Source organism: Balaenoptera acutorostrata, chromosome 10, assembly GCF_949987535.1.
Source record: "Balaenoptera acutorostrata chromosome 10, mBalAcu1.1, whole genome shotgun sequence".
NCBI lineage: Eukaryota > Metazoa > Chordata > Mammalia > Artiodactyla > Balaenopteridae > Balaenoptera > Balaenoptera acutorostrata.
The window spans coordinates 97,260,302-97,279,720 of NC_080073.1; the positions used below are offsets into that span (position 1 = coordinate 97,260,302).

General features: G+C 47.4%; 1 protein-coding gene and 1 long non-coding RNA gene across 2 annotated transcripts in view; one reads left to right on the forward strand and one right to left on the reverse strand.

Moving 5' to 3' along the window:
- The window catches only part of PHACTR1 (phosphatase and actin regulator 1), a 594,117-nt gene that overhangs the window by 31,046 nt on the left and 543,652 nt on the right, over positions 1-19,419 (reverse strand). The window lies entirely within an intron of this gene.
- On the forward strand, positions 5,529-18,196 carry LOC130709045 (uncharacterized). Its single transcript, XR_009009496.1, has 4 exons — positions 5,529-7,978; positions 8,515-8,646; positions 16,295-16,463; positions 17,004-18,196. It is a non-coding gene; the product is annotated as an uncharacterized LOC130709045 (long non-coding RNA).

Here is a 19,419-nt window from a genome sequence, read left to right on the forward strand (position 1 = left end):
TTGGGTGAGCATCAGGGAGGACTCTGCCACCGGAATAGGAACGGGTGAAAGGGCAGGTTCAGGTTAATAGCTAACGCCCAGCCCCCTACCCCGGCCGTGTCCTCCCCTGCTGGTAACTGTTGGTTGGACAGTTGCAGGCTTTGAGCTGGGCGAGTGAGACGGGGCCCTTTGTTTGAAACTGATTCGTGCAGCTGTCAGACCTGCAGGAGCCCGAGTGGTGAGTTGGATTCTCCATGCCCCCATCCCCCCGCCCAAAAAAGAGGAGACGATGGAATTACGGAGCTGTCACTCTGAGAGTTCAGTCCCTGCCTAATGTGTAAAATAGCTGTTGAGAGAGTTCAGAGCACACGGAGTTGTTGAAACCAGCTGGCACGTGTGTAAAGTAACATATCCAAGAGTACTTAATTTTTTTAAATCAAAAATACACTCGTAAGAAAACTTCTTAAAGCAAACTGTGCTTACAGTTAATACTTTACATTTGTCCAGTGATCGCCTCTGCCCCGAAGAACTCTGAATCCAGTAGGGGATGTGAGCAAAAGCGCACGAGAAGGAGTTCCTGCTGCACTTGTCCGCTACCTAGTGAGTGAACGTGGGGTTTACGTGAAATTCACCCAAGTCATAAGCGCTTTACTTCTATCTAATTTACGAGCCACATACTGTTACAAACCATAAAAGTTTGCACAACTTTTTGGTAAAATAAAGATTATAAGGTCAAGTGATGTTAGTGAATCCCAACTCCAGAAAGAAGAAAAGAATGAGCAGCCTGTCAGCAGGAGGGTGGTCCTGAGGTGGGTGCTTCTGCTGTCTCCCACCTCGGCACTGGGAGAAGCAGGGGCAGGCCTCACAGAGCAGGGGGAAGGCGGGGGGAGAAGGGAGGGAGTGCACCTGGCGGGGAGGGGGCTGAAGGGGCTGGAGTTCGGCTTAAAATTCTGGTGAGGGTCCAGATGAGCCACAACTGAAGGCTATTGCCCTACTGCTGCGGGATAGAAAGTTAAATATTCTGCAAGTACAGTATATTCTGTCAAACCCTGTTGGGTAAAACCTTGCCTGCTATAAGGTGTGGGCCTTGGGTGGTCTTGTTTTGTTTTGTCAATCTGATTATCACGCGTTTTCCTTATCAGACGACAAAACAGCTCCATCTGGGCGGAATTTAAGGCCCGCTGTAGGGACACAGAGTAGGTGAGGATCCAATTCCATTTCAATATCAGAATTGTATTTTACTGAGAGTGCAGTAGTTTGAAGATGTTTCTGCTCACTGCCTGCTGTGAGAAGCACAGCTCCTGATGGCCCCACGTTCCCTTTATTCGAGACATTCTGTCCGGATACTGCAGAAACCCAGGGTTTCGGTTGTGGCCAACACTATGGTGGCTAATATGTGGGGTTCTCCCCCTGCCTTGGAAAACTGGGGTTTAACGTTACTAAGTTGAGTTTCTAGTTCTTCCGTCTTACAGTGTCGCCTTAAACATAGGTGAGAGAAGCTCTAGATCTGAGGGCAGGGAAGGTTGGGGTGGGTGTTTGTGGCTTTTGCCTGATGACAAATCAAACTGACAGATTGTACACATGCAGGCTTGTGTGTGCGTGTCTGAGGCCACTTCAGGAAATGAGGTCAGGGTTCATTAGAATGAAGTGCTTTTTGTTGTTGTTGTTGTTAATGGAAAGTTTGCCTGAAAACTGTGGGCGACCCTCAAATCCCATGATGTGTGGAAAGAGCTCTAAAGGCCTGCATCCTCTCTTGTTCTGGGTGTGAGACATGCTGGCCTCATCTTGAATTGCTGAAGCATCACCCTGGGCTCCTACCCGGCCCCGTCATGTGGTCATCAGCTCCCCACTGTGACTGGGGGTTTAGTTTTCCTCCCTGAAAGTGCAGAATGTGGAATGAAGTCTCTGCAGATGGGGAGGGTAAAAGTAGAGCATGTGTGCCCAGGACTAGGTCTGAAGACCAATCTCCTGCCCTAAGTGACAGCCTCTGTGAGCAGTGCTGTGAGATTTGAGCAGGAGGGAGGCGGCGTTCTTCAGCCCAGGGCAGCCTCTGGGAGGGGTTAGGGGTGTGGATGGCTGGCAGGGCCTCTGGCTCTGCCTTCTGCATCCTCCTGTGGTCCCAGAGGAGAAGCAGCTTTTGTCTTCAGCTGGGTGTCCTGGGTTTGGAAGGCCTAGAGGCCGCTTTTCTTTGCCTTGACAGGTGAAAAGGTGTCTTTGTAGCAGGTTGGGGACCTTTCCTCTGGTGGATGGAACAAAGAGCTGTTTCTCCTTTAGAATCTGTGCCAAGTGAAACTGCTCCTGGCTCCTGGCAGGAGGCCAGATTGAAGAGGTGGGGAGGGGTGGGTGGGTGGAGGAAGGGGGTGATGTGAACAGAGTGGGGAAGAACTTTCCTGGAGGCCTGCAGGGCAGGGTGGGGTGCCGCCCCTCACTGCCTTCCTCACCAGTCACTCCCTTTCCTTTTTGGTCTGCCAGCCTTGCCTTATGGAGGTTAAAAAGTGAGTGGGCAGTTCCTCGCTAGGTGAGGTGACAGTTCCTCACTCGGGGCTGGTCTCACTGTAGGGCCACCACCCGGAGGTGGGGTTGGAGAACGTGATCAGAGGACAAGGAAAAAATCCTTCAAGAAGCTTGTCCCGACCGAGCAGAACTCCCAGTAGAATAGCACAGCAGGCGATCGGGGTTCAGACCTGAGAATCACACCTAAAGCGTAGGGATTACTTTGTAATTTACCAGGAACTCATACAGAGGTGCTCGGGCCTGCTGGAGCTCACGCTAACCTCTGAGCCTCCTGTTTGGTCTCTTTTTGCTCGTCTCCCGTCACCCTTCTTTCCCTAGAGTGTTACCAAGTAGCAACGGGGTACTTGTTGGAAATGTTGGCATCTTTTCCTTGGCCCCCCCGCCCTCTGGACTTAACGCCATGAAGGCTTGTGAGGGTGGCAGTGAGGAGGAGAGCTCTGGATGATTCGCTTCTGTCAGAAGGCTGTGTCCATGCCCCGGCGGGCCTGCATCCCCACCTCCTCTCTCTCCCCTTTCCATTCCGTGTGGTTCGCTTGTTCTCTTCTTCGTTCTCATTCAATCATGAAATAGATTTGAACACACTCCCATTAATGGCCCAGGTACTGAGTTTAATTGCTAAGTTGTTTTTGCCCTGTTGGAGCTTGTAATCATGCAGGGAAGACAGATATTAAACAAGTATGTATTTTGTTTTCTCAGTCTTTAAGAGGACCTCTCACTCCTGAGCTGCCACACAAGGGCGGAGGCGACCTGGGCTTGCCCAGAAGCGCTGGAGGAAAGTTAGAGTTACTCTGCAGTGCATGGGTCTTTGTCCGCTTCTCTTATTCATGGAAGAGTGACAAAGAGCCTTGGCAGGCGTGGGTGCTGGGGAGGGTCTGAGCCTGTGCGCTGACTCGTTAGGTCTGTGACCCAAGGCGATCACTCAGTCTGCGGCTCAGTTTCCCCATCACCTTCAGGAAGGTGCTAGAATTGCTTACTCCTCCACTTGCTGTGAGCATCAGGTGAGCTTAATGTGAAAGCACTTTAGGAAGTACAGAGCTCTGAGGAATGCTGAACATTTTGAATAGCGTGGTTTGCAAGCGTGTGGCCAGGCTCTGCCTCTGTTTGAATCCGCCCTGTGCTTCCAGGCCTATTGGAAACTTCCCCTTGTTGATTTCCAAGCTGCACGTGCCTTTTCCTGCTTCTGAGCTTCTGTAATGTTTCACGCATAATGGTTAATTAAACTCCATGTGGTTTCCCCCTAAAAAGCAGGCTTCTTGCGTCCAGCATGTGTCTTGGTCCCTTTTGCACACTTCTGCTTTACCTAGTATATAGTTCCTCATATGTGTTTTCTCCCTGAAACCGTGCTGTCCCCTACCCATCTTTGGGCATGCTGGTATCATCTTGGTCAGGAACACTGTCCCCCCACTGTGGGGCTGCATCCTCCTACCTCTATGATTCAGCTCAAGCATCCCCTCCTCCAGGAAGCCCTCCCGGCTCTCTGCCCCTTGGCTTCTGCCCTAGGCTTGTTTCCTTCCATGGTACTCTGTGTCCTTTTTACCACATTTAATACATTGGTTTAGAATGACCTGTTTATATCCCACACTAGCCTGTGAGCCCCTCGAGGGTATAGATCATGTCTTTATTCTTTTCTTTTCCCTCGGTGCCAAGGACATCTCAGCCTGCCTGGGCTCTCCCTGAGTATTAGGTGAATACATGAATGCCTGACCCCTGGTGACAAGTAACAGAATTGTTCTGGAGCTGGCTCGCTCAAGGAGACTTGATCACAGGATACAGGGGGTGAGGTTCAGAACCCACCGGGGGTAGGGCTAGAATCTGGGACAGGACTAAAGAGACTGGCCCCCTTTATCTTTGACCTGCTCTGTGTGTCTGCTAGTTCTCTCTCTGCTGTCCGGGTTGCTCAGGTGGAAGATGCCTTACCCTGAGGTCCTAAGATTATCTGGTACAGGTCCAGCCTCTGGAGACAGTCTCTTGGCCCCGTTTCCTAAATCCATGGGAAAGGGCCTGTGGTCCATCTTGGGTCTGGTGCTGCCTGTGGATCGATCATCCATCCCCATGGAGACAGACTCATGGCCACCAGGAGCCTCCCTGTGTCCATGGCAGTGCAGGGCTGGTGAGCCAAGGGACACTGTACAGGGGCCACTGTGAACTGGGAGACACTATCAAAAGCTCCCACTCCATTTGACAAATCTGTTGACTGGATATGCCCTGCAGAGGTGCCAGGAGGGGGGTACCAGGCGCCTTCCACTGTGAACTACATCTGAGTGGTCTTCCTTCACTGCTTATTTCTGGTTTCTGCCAACCAGTCTGAGGGTGGTATGGCCAGCCCTTTCAGATGAGGTGGGCAGAATGGGAATATCCCACCGGCAGCTTTGGCAAGCAGTGTCTGGCATGGGCAGGTGTTTCCTTGGCAACGTTTCCGATCAAGTCTAATTCTGGAAGTTTACGGGAAGTGGGCTTTGCCTGGTTCCTTCCCCTGCACCTGAGTCCAGTGAGAAGGCTGGGGGCGGGCGCAGGGGGCGGCTGGCAGCAGCTGTGTTTATTCGCCTCTGATTGCTTGGAAAGATGTATGCGTCCCCTGGGGTGTCCAACATCTGGGTCTGTAGACTGAGTTGGGCTCTGGCCAGACCTGGTGGCAGCTGGGTGAATCTGGATAAAGTCAGGGTCGGCAGCTGCTAAGGCTGACTGACTTCAAGATCAGAAGGGAGGCACACCTGGACTTGAGGAACGTCCGCTGGAGGAAAGCGTGCCAGTCACCTGGTCGACACTCCCCTCCCCAGTACTCAGATAAGAAAAGCGAGGTTCTGGGTGGTGACGGGGGTTATACCAGGTCACCACTGGTAGCTGAGAAGCCTTTAGAACGCAGGCATCCTGGCTCCCATCCCTGTCTAGAGCATGCTTCACCACACCAAGCTTCTCCCTTATCCTAAAACACGGCCCTTATCTGTCCTCTGAGCCTTAACACCCCTGAGGAGCTTGCTGGCTGGGTACCTTGGCACCGTGTCCTCCTGTGTAACATGATAGTGATGGTAGCCACCTTACAGGATTGTTCGGAGTGTGAAATGCAGAAGGACACACAGTACCCTCGTGTCAGTGCCTGGCGCATGGTAAGCGCTCAGTAAACATTAGGTGTCACTGAGTCACAAGCGATAACAGGTAAAATGTGTGCTCTCTTCAGAGAGGTGACACTGTGACTTACAGTCTCGCTAAACATCTTAGAGAGGATGCTTCCTGAGAAGTGTTCTAGGAGATCAGAGGCCCATTGCAGGTTCTTTAAGTCTTGCATTTGTAAAGTTTATGTACATGGGAATCCCCTAGGGCCCCTGTTAAAATTTGGATTCTGAGTTAGTAGCTTGGGGGTGGGGCCTGGGGTTCTGCATTTCTAATATGCTCCCTGATGATGTTGGTCCTTGGGGACCAGAGTTTGAATAGCAAGGAGCTAGGGACTGTAGATTTCACATTGTACCTTGTCAGAGCTTTAACCCAGATTGCTAAAGAAAGAAGCTACAGAGAATGCTACCTACCTGTGCCATTTTCTCATTTTTAAATTAGTCTGGCTTCATTTCTAGGTGATGTTGGGGATATTGCTAAAAGTTTATACTCAGGCTTTGATGAAGTACCTTATAATCTCAGTAGTGAGACACAGATGTCCTATGAATTATTTGCTCTCCTCGCTGGGTCACTGGAGGTGGTTTCACTCTCACCTGATCACAAGTCAGCCCATTACTGAGGGTAGCTCTGTGGCAGCCAACCAACCATATCTATCCTCCCCTTCCTTACTAACCAAACCTCAATTTTATTTGATGCAGGAGTGTGTTAACAAAACTTTATTTCTCAGTCTTTATGCAGAGGAATGGACAATGAGATAGAAGCAAAGTTATTAGGTAGGGCTTACAGAAAAGGTTTTTATTTACAGAGGATTTACTCCACGGTCAGGTAACCTTTCCTCTTACTTCCTGCCTGGAACACATACAGAATGACTGGAACTCCAGCAGCCATCTTGGGACATGAGGCAACCTCAAGGATGGAAGTCACATGGTAAGGATGGTGGGGCAAAAAAACAGAGCTGTGGCACATTGATGGTACCACAAGCCCTTTCGTACTTAACTCCAGACTTCCTTTACATTAAAAAGCAAACAAAAAATCCGGTTGTTTCAGCCAGTATTTGACAGGTTTCCTATTAGGTGAAGGATGCTAAACCCAGTGGTAACTGACCCCACCAGAGCAGGCGCAGTTTAGCAGGGCAGACACGGGTTTAAATCTGTGTCTAAAACCGTCATCCTTCCGAGCACCCTTTGTGGGCTCCCCTAGTCATGTAGAGGCAGGGGAACTGGATTGAGGGTCAGAAGCCCAGGGTGCTCAGCTCAGCTTTGCCATTTCCTAGTGGTATGATCCTGTTCCTTTAACCTCAGTCCCCACCCCCGTAAAATGGGGGTGATGGATGACAGAGTCCAACACAGTGCGAGGTGCAGAACTCACTCTGCTGGTGTTGGGTGAGGGGTGGGTCTCAGGATAACGGGGAGGATGCAAAGACCAATTGGCCGCAGTGGCTGACGCTGATGTGAGCAGCGAGGGGCCGTGCAGGGGTGCAGCTCGGGTACAGGCGCTGACGCACCTTTCAGTGCTTCCACTGGAGGTGCCCACCTTGGTGCCCCAAGGGCCACAGAGCGCTGCACCCTGCTGGAACCGAAAGGGCTTGGACTGAGTGCCCCGTCCGCATGAATGAGAGGCTGGTTTTGTTCAGAGGAACTGGGGCGGCACAAGTAGCCTTCAGCTGGGCCTTGGGAAGCCTGCCTCAGGCCTTCCTCCGCCACCAGCTCCTGAGCTTTAAGCCGAGGCCTGCGAGGTGGCCGGCAGCATCTCGGCTCCTGCACTGCTTTGCTGCTGAAACCCGCAGGACTGCGCCCCGGCTCCTTCCTCTGGAGCAGCCGGATGGGCTGGGGGGTCAGCAGCGAGTGTGCGTTCTCTCCTGCTGCCTGGAACCTGCAGTGAGAGGTCTTCACCCACAGCCCAGCTGTCCGCACCTCCTTCATCCAAACCAGAGCACCGTTTTGCTGCCACTTTCTCTCAACCGTCTTCCAGACCTGAAGCCATCTCTCTCCATCTTCCTCTCTTGCCCACCCCGATTCCTTACGTTGGGCACCTGCCCGGCTTCCACTCACGCGGTGCCAGCGGGTCCCTGGAGGGCAAAAACCACGTCCTTACGACGAACTGAAACGATCAAGAGGCATCTGACCTCCCTGCACGACGAGTGGAGAGCAGAGGCCGGAAGAGGACTGCCGGCCGCTGCGGAGGGGACCTCCCACAGCTGGGCCACGTGGGGCTACATCTTTCTGACCAGCCGCTAGAGGGTCTGAAAATGCCTGCATTTCCTTACTGCGGCCTCTTCCTAGATGTTTTGGTGTGATTGAAACAAGGTCCGTCTGAGTGGACATGGTCCACACGGGTCAGTTTCCTTGCTCAGGGATGACAGAGGCAACCAGCACAGGTATGTACTTTCAATCCCCTGCCCACCTTTTTGAAAAATAGTTGTAACTAAATTTTTTAATGGGAAAGGGCTCTGTGCACGTGGGAATAAAAGACAACCAGGACACAGGAGGGTATGCGATGCACGGCCACTGTCCCTCCACCCCGGCCCCAGTCCCTTCCTCAGAAGCAGCTTCCATCAGCTTAGACGTGAGCAGGGTATTGCGCATACTTTCTAGGACGAAAGAAGGGACAGTGGGGCTGTCGTAACCAGGTCAGTGGGAGAGAACTGAGGAAAACCCAAGACAGTTAAACTGCGACCAGGGGCTTTCCTTGTGTTGCCCCGGCTGGGAGGGTTTGGAGCAGGGGCTGAGGCTGGCAGGGGTGACAGGAAGCATTTTAATGCTGGCTTGGAACAGTGTCCCTGCGACCCAGACGTCAAGGCAGCACATAGTGTGAACAAGGCCAGGGGGGCCAAGGCCTTCACCCTAATTCTATCGTGGGGGGAGTTTGAGATAATAAGCCCAACTCATGTGTGAAATATCTTCATTTGTGTAGCTGAAGAGACGGGCTTGCCTTCTCCTGGGTGGAGACTCTGAAATCACAGGCCTCATAAGGATGTAGCTTCGCATGGACCCCCCTGTGAGACCCGTCCTGGACAAGGTGTCAGTGACAACCATCCTACTCCAGGTTGGTAACTAAGGAACAGATGGAATTTTTCGTCCTCTCTTCCATCATTTTGTCTCGCGTGTGTGTGTGTGTGTGCGTGTGCACGCGCGCGTGTGCGCTTAATTAAAGAAATAAAAAAACAGCAATGATCTCACCATGTAGGAAACACTGAACCTCTGCAATCACAAGATGCAAAGTCGCAATCTGTTGTGGAGGAGAAAAGAAATGGGTGTGTGGAAGTCCAGCTCAGAGTAGCATGCCTCTTAGCTGGTTGTCACAGCCTCGGAGAAGAATCAGTTATTCTGCTTTTGTGGTTTACTTTTCCTTCCTCTGCAAACGGATTCATGAGTTCACGTAACAAGACCCCTTCGTGTTAAACGTCATGATTGGATGATCATGGCTTCCTATTATGAAATGAGAGCATTTTTTTTCTTTTTTTTAAAGCAGAGGTTCTTTTTTTTTTTTATTTAATTAATTAATTTAATTTTGGCTGTGTTGAGTCTTTGTTTCTGTGCGAGGGCTTTCTCCAGTTGTGGCAAGTGGGGGCCACTCTTCATCGCGGTGCGTGGGCCTCTCACTATCGCGGCCTCTCTTGTTGCGGAGCACAGGCTCCAGACGCGCAGGCTCAGTAATTGTGGCTCACGGGCCTACTTGCTCCGCGGCATGTGGGATCTTCCCAGACCATGGCTCGAACCCGTGACCCCTGCATTGGCAGGCAGATTCTCAACCACTGCGCCACCAGGGAAGCCCGAGCATTTTTTGATTAATGGCACATAAGGAGCAGAACTTTTTTTTAAAACCAAAAATAGCACTTAGGAAAGGGCCTGGCTGCCCACCCACGACTGATTAAGTGTCAGATGTGTTCTTCCTCTGCGGACCCAGCAGCGTGCTGTTCTCTTCCTGCCTCTGCCACAGCGCTAGGTGGACCCACGCTGTGCAAGAGCCTCGTTCGACATCACTTCCCTCGCAGGAAGTCATAAGTATTGGCTGACAGGCTCGTGGTGGGAGGTCCCCACTGGTGGGCACACAGGCAGGCAGTGTACAGGAGGGGGAAGGAGGAGCTGGGTTAAGGAAACAGCGTCTCCCTACCTGGAGGCTGGGAGGCAGCTGGGTATCTTTCCTGATCTGTGGTTCTCGGTGTCAGAAGGCGATGGTATCACCTAAGACAGGGAACTGGGATAATTGGACGGAAGCTGAGAGAGTGTGAACTCAACAAAACGGAGGCGAAGCAACGCATGCATCGGCCTAGCAGGGAGGTTAAGAGCAGTGCTTTAGAGCTGAACACACTGGCTTTGGAAGCTGTGAGGCATTGTGAGGATTAAATAAAATTGTGCGTGAAAATGGTGCAGCGCGGTGTCAGGTACGCAGTGAGTGTTTACTATTTGGGAGCTGCAGGTGGTGGCGGCAACAGGAGTCAAGTGCCCAGACAGCTGCAGTTGGAAACTGGGGTGCCACGGTCAGGTACACAGGGGACAACTAGTCGTTCATTCCGTGGCTTTTTTTTTTCTTTTTTTTTGGTATGTATGAGTATTCTGGCTCCTCAGTAGAGTTCTGAGGTCACTGAAGTGAAGCCTCTCTTGGACTCCATTCAGGGAAGCTTAAGTCCACGAAGCCCCTAGTTAGCGCTGGCTGTCCCTGAGGTGGTCACCGCAGCATGGTCCCATGGACAGCCCCCTCTCAGGGCTCCCGGGCCACACACACCATGGGGGTCTGCTCCGGGACCCCCAGGCAGGAGAACCGGCCACACTGGTTCCGAGGACGGTGGACTGGAGATCGGGATGTTATGGGTAGGACAGTGGGGCCCGCTGCAAATGTCAAGCGGGAGAGGGGTGCACGGAAGCTTGTGTTTGGCCAGAGGACTGACAGCAGGATTGGACTGGCTAAAGCCACAGGTGTGGAGACCATGAGTGTGAACCTGCAGGCAGATGAGGACCTTGATTAGAGCAGTGGAATAGCTTCTAGAACTAACTGGCAAGTGTTCACGATCAGCTGGAAGCGGAAAGGGGGAGGTGACGTCTAGGTAATGCCATTCACTGAAAAAGGAAATAAGAGGAGAACGGGACTGGGGCAGAGGGGGTGGGGTTTGAAAATAGGAAAAGGATAGTCTGGGACACACAGAGTTTGAGGTGCTTGTGAAACATATGTGTCAAGCATAAGCGCTAACATTTATTTTAAAATTTTTTTATGGAATATCAGTTTATTGGATTATATAAGATGAAAAAAATTAAAGACTAAGAAACTGTTCACCTAAGAAAGGTAACTGAAAAAGTAGAATATAAGTGTAAGCACATATGAAATTAACATTTTGTGAAAAATACAAATGGTAAAACTTGGTAGATAACTCAGATATGAAAATCCAATGGGGGAACTATGGATAATTGTTTCTTGGTAGGTTTGCTTAGTGTTGCAAATTTTACATTATTTTGTAAGGAAGTCATAAACCATAGTTGCTATACATAAGATAGCAAAGCTTGAAATTTAAAATCTAAAGACACTATGTTTTCTTTTTATAGTCAAGAGAATCATATTTTTGAAGATTAATTAATTAACTTTTGGTACCTCTTAATCCCCTCCCCATATCTTGCCCCTCCTCCCTTCCCTCTCCCCACTGGTAACTACTAGTTTGTTCTCTATATCTGAGTCGGTTTCTGTTTTGTTATATTCATTTGTTTTCTTTTTCTTTAAGTTTAGATTCCACATATAAGTCATAACATACAGCATTTGACTTTCTCTGTCTTATTTCATATTACCCTCCATATCCATCCATGTTGTTACAAATGGCAACATTTCATTCTTTTTTATGGCTGAGTAGTAGTCCATTGTATATATATACTATATCATCTTTATCCATTCATCTATTGATGGATACTTAGGTTGCTTCCATATCTTTGCTATTGTTAATAATGCTGCTATAAACATTGATTGGGGTGCATGTATCTTTTCAAATTAGTGTTTTCGTTTTCTTCATATATACACCCAGGCATGGAACTGCTGGATCATATAGTAGTTCTGTTTTTAGTTTTTTGAAGAACCTCCATACTGTTTTCCACAATGGCTACACCAATTTACATTCCTACCAACAGTGTTCTAGGGTTCCCTTTCCTCTACATGCTTGCCAACTTTTGTTATTTGTGATCTTCTTGATGATAGTCATTCTGACACGTGTGAGGTGATATCTCATGGCGTTTTTGACTTGCATTACTCTTGAGGATTAGCGGTACTGAGCATCTTTTCATGTGCCTGTTGGCCATCCGTATGTCTTATTTAGACAAATGTCTATTCAGGTCTTCTGCTCATTTTTAATCAGGTTGTTTTATTGATACTGAGCTATATGAGCTGTTTATATATTTTGGATATTAACCCCTTACTGGTCATATCATTTGCAAATATTTTCTCCCATTCCTTCCTTAGGTTGCCTTTTGTTTTGTCAGTAGTTTCCTTTGTTGTGCAAAAGCTTTTAAGTTTAATTAGGTCTCATTTGTTTATTTTTGCTTTTGTTTTCTTTGCCTTAGGAGACAGATCCAAAAGATACTGCTACAATTTATGTTAAAAAGAGTGTTCTGCCTGTGTTATCTTCTAGGAGTTTTATGGTTTCTGGTTTTACATTTAGGTTTTTAACCCATTTTGAGTTTATTTTTGTATATAGTGTGAGAAAATGTTCTCATTTCATTCTTTTACATGTAGCTCTTCTATTTTCCCAGCAACACTTACTGAAGAGACTGTCTTTTCCCCACTGTACATTCTTACCTCCTTTGTCGTAGATTGACCATAAGTGCTTGGGTTTATTTCTGGACTCTCCGTTCTGTGTCTGTTTTTGTGCCAGTACCATACTGTTTTGCTTACTGTAGCTTTGTAGTATATCTTTTTTGTTGTTGTTGTTACCATCTTTATTGGCGTATAATTGCTTTACAATGGTGTGTTAGTTTCTGCTTTATAACAAAGTGAATCAGCTATACATATACATATATCCCCATATCTCTTACCTCTTGCGTCTCCCTCCCTCCCACCCCTCTAGGTGGTCACAAAGCACTGAGCTGATCTCCCTGTGCTATACGGCTGCTTCCCACTAGCTTTTGATTTTACATTTGGTAATATATATATGTCCATGCCACTCTCTCACTTTGTCCTGGTAGTATATCTTGAAATCAGGGAGTGTGATACCTCCAGCTCTGTTCTTCTTTCTCAAGATTTCTTTGGTTATTCAGGGTTTTTCATGTTTCCATTCAAATTTTAGATTTTTTCTGGTTCTGTGAAAAATGTCCTTGGTATTTTGATAGGATTTGCGTTTGATCTGTAGATTGCCTTGGGTATTCTGATTATTTTAACAACATTCTTCCAATCCATGAACATGATATATCTTTCCATCTGTTTGGGTTGTCTTCAGTTTATTTCATCAGTGTTTTATCAGTTTCATCAGTTCTCCAAGTACAGGTTTTTTACCTCCTTATGTCGGTTTATTACTAGGTATTTTATTCTTTTTGATGCGATGATAAATGGGATTGTTTTCTTAATTTCTCTTTGATAGTTTGTTGTTAGTGTATAAAAATTCAGATTTCTGTATATTAATCTTGTATCCTGCAGCTTTGCCAAATTCATTGATGAGCTGTAGTTATTTTTTGGTGGCATGTTTAGGATTTTCTAAGTAATAGTATCATGTCATCTGTAAACATGACAGTTTTACTACTTCCTTTCCAATCTGTATTCCTTTTATTTTTCTTGTCTGATTGCTGTGGCTAGGACTTCCAATACTATGTTGAATAAAAGTAGTGAGAGTGGGCATCCTTGATCTTAGAGGAAATGCTTTCAGCTTTTCACTCTTGAGTATGATGTTAGCTGTGGGTTTGTCATACATGGCCTTTATTAAGTTGAGGTATGTTCCCTCTATACCCACTTTGAGAGTTTTTAATCATAAATGAATGTTGAATTTTATGCATCTATTGAGATGATCATGTGATTTTTATTCAATTTGTTAATGTGTATCATATTGATTTTCAGATGTTGAGCCATCCTTGCATCCCTGGGATAACTCCCACTTGATCATGGTGTATGATCCTTTTAATGCAATATTGAATTCAGTTTGCTGATATTTTGTTAAGGATTTTTTGCATCTATGTTCATCAGTGATGCTGGCCTGTAATTTTCTTTTTTGCTTGTGATATCTTTTCTGGCTTTGGTATCAGGGTGATGCTGGCCTAACAGAATGAGTTCAGGAGCATTCCTTCCTCTGCAATTTTTTGGTATAGTTTGAGAAGGACAGGTGTTAACTCTTCTCTAAGTGTTTGTGAAGCCAACTGGTCCTGGACTTCTGTTTATTGGGAGTTTTCTATTACTTAATTTCATTTCTGGTAATTGGTCTGTTCATATTTTCTATTTCTTGTTCATTCTTAGGGGGGTGTACATTTCTAGGAATTTGTCCATTGCTTCTAGATTGTTCACTTTATTGGTGTATAGTTCATAGTAATCGCTTATGATCATTCGTATTTCTGTTGTATAGGTTGTAACTTCTCCTTTTTCATTTCTGATTTTATTGGTTTGGGCCCTCTTTTTCTTGATGAGTTTGGCTAAGGGTTTATCAATTTTATCTTTTCAAAGAATCAGCTCTTAAGTTCATTGCTCTCTATTGTTTTTTTAGTCTCTATTTCATTTATTTCTGCTCTGATCTTTGATTTTTTTCATTCTACTAACTTTGGGTTTTGTTTGTTCTTTTTCTAGTTCCTTTATGTGTAAGGCTAGGTTGTTTGAGGTTTTTGTTTCCTGAGGTAGACCTGTATCACTATAAACATCCCTTTTATAACTGCTTTTGCTGCATCCCATAGATTTTTGGATTGCTGTGTTACATTTTGATTTGTCTCTGGGTATTTTTTGATTTTTTTCTTCAGTGATCCACTGTTAGTTTAGTAGAATATTGTTTTAGACTCCATGTGTTTGTGTTTTTTTGCAGTTATTTTCTTGATTTCTAATCTCATAGCATTGTGGTCAGAAAAGATGCTTGATATGAATTTCATTTTTCTTAAATTTACTGAAACTTGTTTTGTGGCCTAGCATGTCACAATGTAAACTGGTGCAGTACTTTGTCTGATATAAGGATTGCTTACCTGGCTTTGTTTTCATTTCCATTTGCATGGAATATCTCTTCCCATCCCCTCACTTTCATTCTGTGTGTCTTTAGATCTGAAGTCAGTCTCTTGTAGGCAGCATATATACAGGTATTGTTTTTGTATCCATTCAAACACTCTGTCTTTTGATTGGAGCATTTAATCCATTTACAGTTAAAAGTTATCATTGATAGGTATATACTTATTGCTGTTGTCTTAATTGTTTTGCGGCTGTTCTTGTAGTTCTTTTTTGTTCTTTTATTCTCTTCCCTTGTGATTTGATGACTATCTTTAGTGTTATGTTTGGATTCCTGTCTCTTTTGTATCTATTATAGATTTTTGGTTTGTGGTTACCATGTGGTTTATATATAGCAATCTATATATATGTGTAATTACATTGCTGATCTCTTAATTTCAAATACATTTTAACAACCCTGCATTTTTACTCCTCTTCTCCCACATTTACTGTTTTTTGGCATCATATTTTACAACTTTTTGTATCCCCCTAACTACTTATCACAGATATAGATGATTTTACTACTTTTGTCTTTTAACCTTCCTACTAGCTTTACATGTGGTTGATTCACTACCTTTACTGTACTGCCTTTACCAATCAGCTTTTACCATTCATAATTTTCATGTTTCTAGTTGTGGCTTTTTCTTTTTCGCTTAGAGACGTCCCTTAACATTTCTTGTAAAGTTGGTTTGGTGGTGCTGAACTCTTTTTATCTTTTGCTTGTCTGTGTAACTTTTGATCTCTACATCAAATCTGAATGAAAGCCTTGCTGGGTGGAGTGCTCTTCATTCTAGGTTTTTCCCTTTCATCACTTTAAATATATTATGCCACTCCCTTCCGGCATGCAGAGTTTCTGCTGAAAAGTCAGCTGATAGCCTTATGGGAGTTCCCTTGTACATAACTTGTTTCATTTTCCTTCTTTTAATATTCTCTTTATCTTTAGTTTTTACCATTTTAATCACAACGTGTCTTGGTATGATCCTCTTTGGTTTGGTCCTGTGCTTCTTGAAGGTGAATGTCTATTTCCTTTCCCAAGTTAAGCAAGTTTTTAGCTATTATGTCTTCAGATATGTTCTCTGCCCCTTTCTCTCTCTCTCTCTCCTCCTTCTGGGAGTCCTATAATGCAAATGTTAGTAGGCTTGATGTTGTCCCAGAGGTCTCTTAAATTGTCCTCATTTCTTTTTATTCTTTTTTCTGTTCCACCTTGGTGATTTTCACTCTTGTCTTGTGGGTCACTAATTTGTTCCTCTCTATCATTTAATCTGCTGTTGATTCCTTCTACTGTATTTTTAGTTTCAGTTATTGTATGCATCTGTTTGGTTCTTCTCTGTATTTTCTAACTCTTTGTTCAAAACTCCTAACTTCTGTATTCATCCATTCTTCTCCCTAGTTGTTTGATCACCCTTATGATCATTACCTTGAACCTTTATTGGGTAGATTGTCTGTCTCCATTTCACTTAGTTCTTCTGTGGTTTTATCTTGGTGCTTCGCTTGTAACACATTCCTCTGTTGCCTCGTTTTGCCTAATTTGCTGTTTTTATTTTTATGTATCTGGTAGGTTGGTTACATTTTCCGACCCTGGAGAAGCGGCCTTTTGTAGGAGACGTCCTGTGTATCCCCGCAGTGCACTCACCTCTGGTCACCAGAGCTGTATGCTGTAGGGGTGCCCCCTGTGTGGGCTACCTGGGTTCTTCTGTTGTGGTCAGCTGACTGCTGCTGGCAGTCTGGTAGGTATGGCTGGCCCCTGGTCCAGTTCATTGCCAGGCTGCTGGTTCATAGGGCTGGGTCCTGAGACAGTTGGCTGTGGAATCTCAGAGTGTCCTGGGGCTAGGGCTGGCCCACTGGTGGGCAGAGCTGCGTTCTTGGGGTAGGGGACCAGGGTTCTCAGATCCAGTGTTGACCTGCTGGTGGGCAGGGCCATGCCCCAGGGGGTCCTGGGGCTGATGCTTGCCCACTGGTGTGTGGGCCTGGTCCTGGGGTTAGTGTTGGCAGTCTGGTGGGCAGAGCTGGATCCTGGTGTCTGGCTGCAGGGATTGGGGGTCCTGGAGCTGGTGCTGGCCCACTGGTGGGTGGGTCCCAGGGCTGGTGTTGGCACAGTGGTGTATGGGGCCAGGTCTTGGGCCCTCTGGACAGGGCTGTGTCCCTGGGCAGCTGGGGACTCGGGGGGTCTTAAGGCAGCAGCCCTGCCAGTGGGTGGGTCTGTATCCCCACCCTGTTAGTTGCATGGCCAGAGGTGTCCCAGAGACACCTGTCCCTATTCCTGACAGGCTGACTGGCAGAGCAGCTAAGAAGCTGGTGCTGAGAAGCTAGAGAGGATTCCAAAGTGGTGCTTGCCAGCCCCAGTGTTCTCCTGGTAGAACAAGCTCCCAGAAATGGCTGCCACAGTGTCTGTGACCCCAGTGTGAGTTCCAGTTGCCTCCTGCCTTTCTGGAAGGCTCTCCAAGATCAGCAGGTGGGTCTGACTCAGGCTGCTTTCAAATTACTGCTTCTTCCCTGGGTCCTGGAGTGTGAGATTTTGTGTGCATCCTTTAAAATTGGAGTCTATTTCCCACAGCCCTCTGGCTCTCCTGAAAGTCAGCCCTGCTGGCCTTCAAAGCCAGACATTCTGGGGGCTTGTCTTCCTGGTGCAGGACTCCCAGGGTGGGAAGCCTGATGTAGGGCTTGGACCCCTCACTTCTTGGGGAGAACCTCTGCAGTTGTAAGTATCCTTCCTTTTGTGGGCTGCCCACCCTGGGGTGTGAGTCTTGCCTAAACCTGCCCCTGCCCCTCCTAACGGTCTTGTTGTGGTTCCTTCTTTATATCTTTAGTTGTAGAAGATCTTTTCTGCTAGATTCCAGTCTCTCTCATCAACTGTGGCTCTGTAAACTGTTGTAATTTTGTTGTGCCCATGAGAGGAGGTGAGCTCAGGGTCGTCCTGCTCCACCATTTGGCCAGGTCCTCAAGAGCTAACATTTACTAAGGCCTAACTCTGTGTCAGACACCGTGCTGAGCACCTTACACATATTTAATCCTGCCGGGCCTATAAATAGGTGCCATTATTCCCATTTTACAGATGAGGAAGCCGAGGCACAGCGAGATTAAGTAACTTGTCCAAAGTTGCACAGCCAGTAAGGGGTGGAAGAGCCAGAATTTGACTCCAGGGCGTCGATTTGACCCACACTGCTGCTTTGTGACATTTGGACACCTGGGTCAGGAGCTCAGGGTGGATCTGAGTGTTAGCTGTAGACATGGAGTCATCTGAGGCCAGGACAGCGCTTAGGCCCCGTGGAGCCAGCCAGGAAACGTTCCCAGCATCAAACTCGTCCTTTGCATTAATAATCAGGGGTAAGTACCCACATCTGAGGTGCCCTTGAACTTGGGGCGCTGTAAGGGACAATGGGCTGTTTCTTAAGCATCATTGCTCAAGCCTACAAGCCCCTCCAGGATGCTTTGCCCAGAGGAAGGGGGAGGCGGGACGGCATAATATGGTTGAGAGCAGCTTTAGGACAAGCCCCCACGAAGACACGTGAGACAGCGCAGGTCCCAGTGCCAAGCAGCCCTCAGGAGGCCAGCCCAAGGCAGGGAGGGGTGGCAGGCGTGGCATCCAAGCTCTTCTCCGAGAGCCTTCCCCAGCAGGACTTACCCAAAGCTTACTCTTTCCTAAAGACTAAGTTTAGTGTTTAAAAAATTCAGATAAACCCAAATCTTAGAAAGCTGCTGTCCTAAAGGACACTACAGGACACCCAGTTCAGTGTCCCCACTTTCCAGAGGAGGACATTGAGGCCAGAGAAATTAAGTGACTTGTGGCCAGACTTGTCCAGTTAGATGTCGTGGCAGGGCCACCACTTTGTCATACGATGATCCAAGGGTGGACACACCAGGTCCTCTACCTACTGAGAATGTGTAGCCATGACCTTCTTTACTTCGTAAAGAGTTTTCTCTTAGGATGATGGCCAGTTTCCTTCCGTCTTGCAGGCCAGAGCCTGTTGGAGATGTTCTCATTCTAGTCCTTTCACTCCCCTAGGCAGCTGCAGTCAAGTTCTGACTTGTTAAGGTCAGAGAATTCTGGAGTGAGGAGACGGCAGAATGATGGAGAAGCTCTTAGCCTGCAACCTGCAATCCTTTCTGTAAACCGCTTGCTGCCGCTCTCTGCTGTGGCCCTGCCAGCTTGGCGTCCCTCTTCCTGCACAGGTGAGAGCTTGCGCAGACTGTGACGCAGTCACACTGACCCCCAATAGGGCTTTGCCGCTGCTGCTCAGCAAAGAAAAAAGCTGTGCACCCCGCTTGTTATAAGAAGTGGTCACCCCGATCTTCTGAGGCTGGAGGTTCCCAGGCACAGGGAAGGCGGCTCCCTTTGGATTGATCTCCCACGCCCTTGCTGCTCAGAAGTGTGATTCCTGGACCAGGGGCATCAGCATGCCCCGGGAGCTAGTTGGAAATGCAGAATCCCAGGCCCACCTAGACCTCGGAGTCAGCATCTGCACTTTGAAAGGACGCCCAGGTGCTCCCTGGCAGTGGCGCAGGGGAACGGCGCTGTGCCAGGTCCTCTTTCCCAGAGCCACCTTCCTAGGTTACCAGACCAAGGGCATGTTATCAACAATCCCACCACCTAAAACGCAGCCAGCAAGCACTGCAGCCCTTCTTGCTTCCCCTAAAACCTTCAAAAAAGACAAGACAGGACCAAAAGGTTGAGCGGAGAAGGTC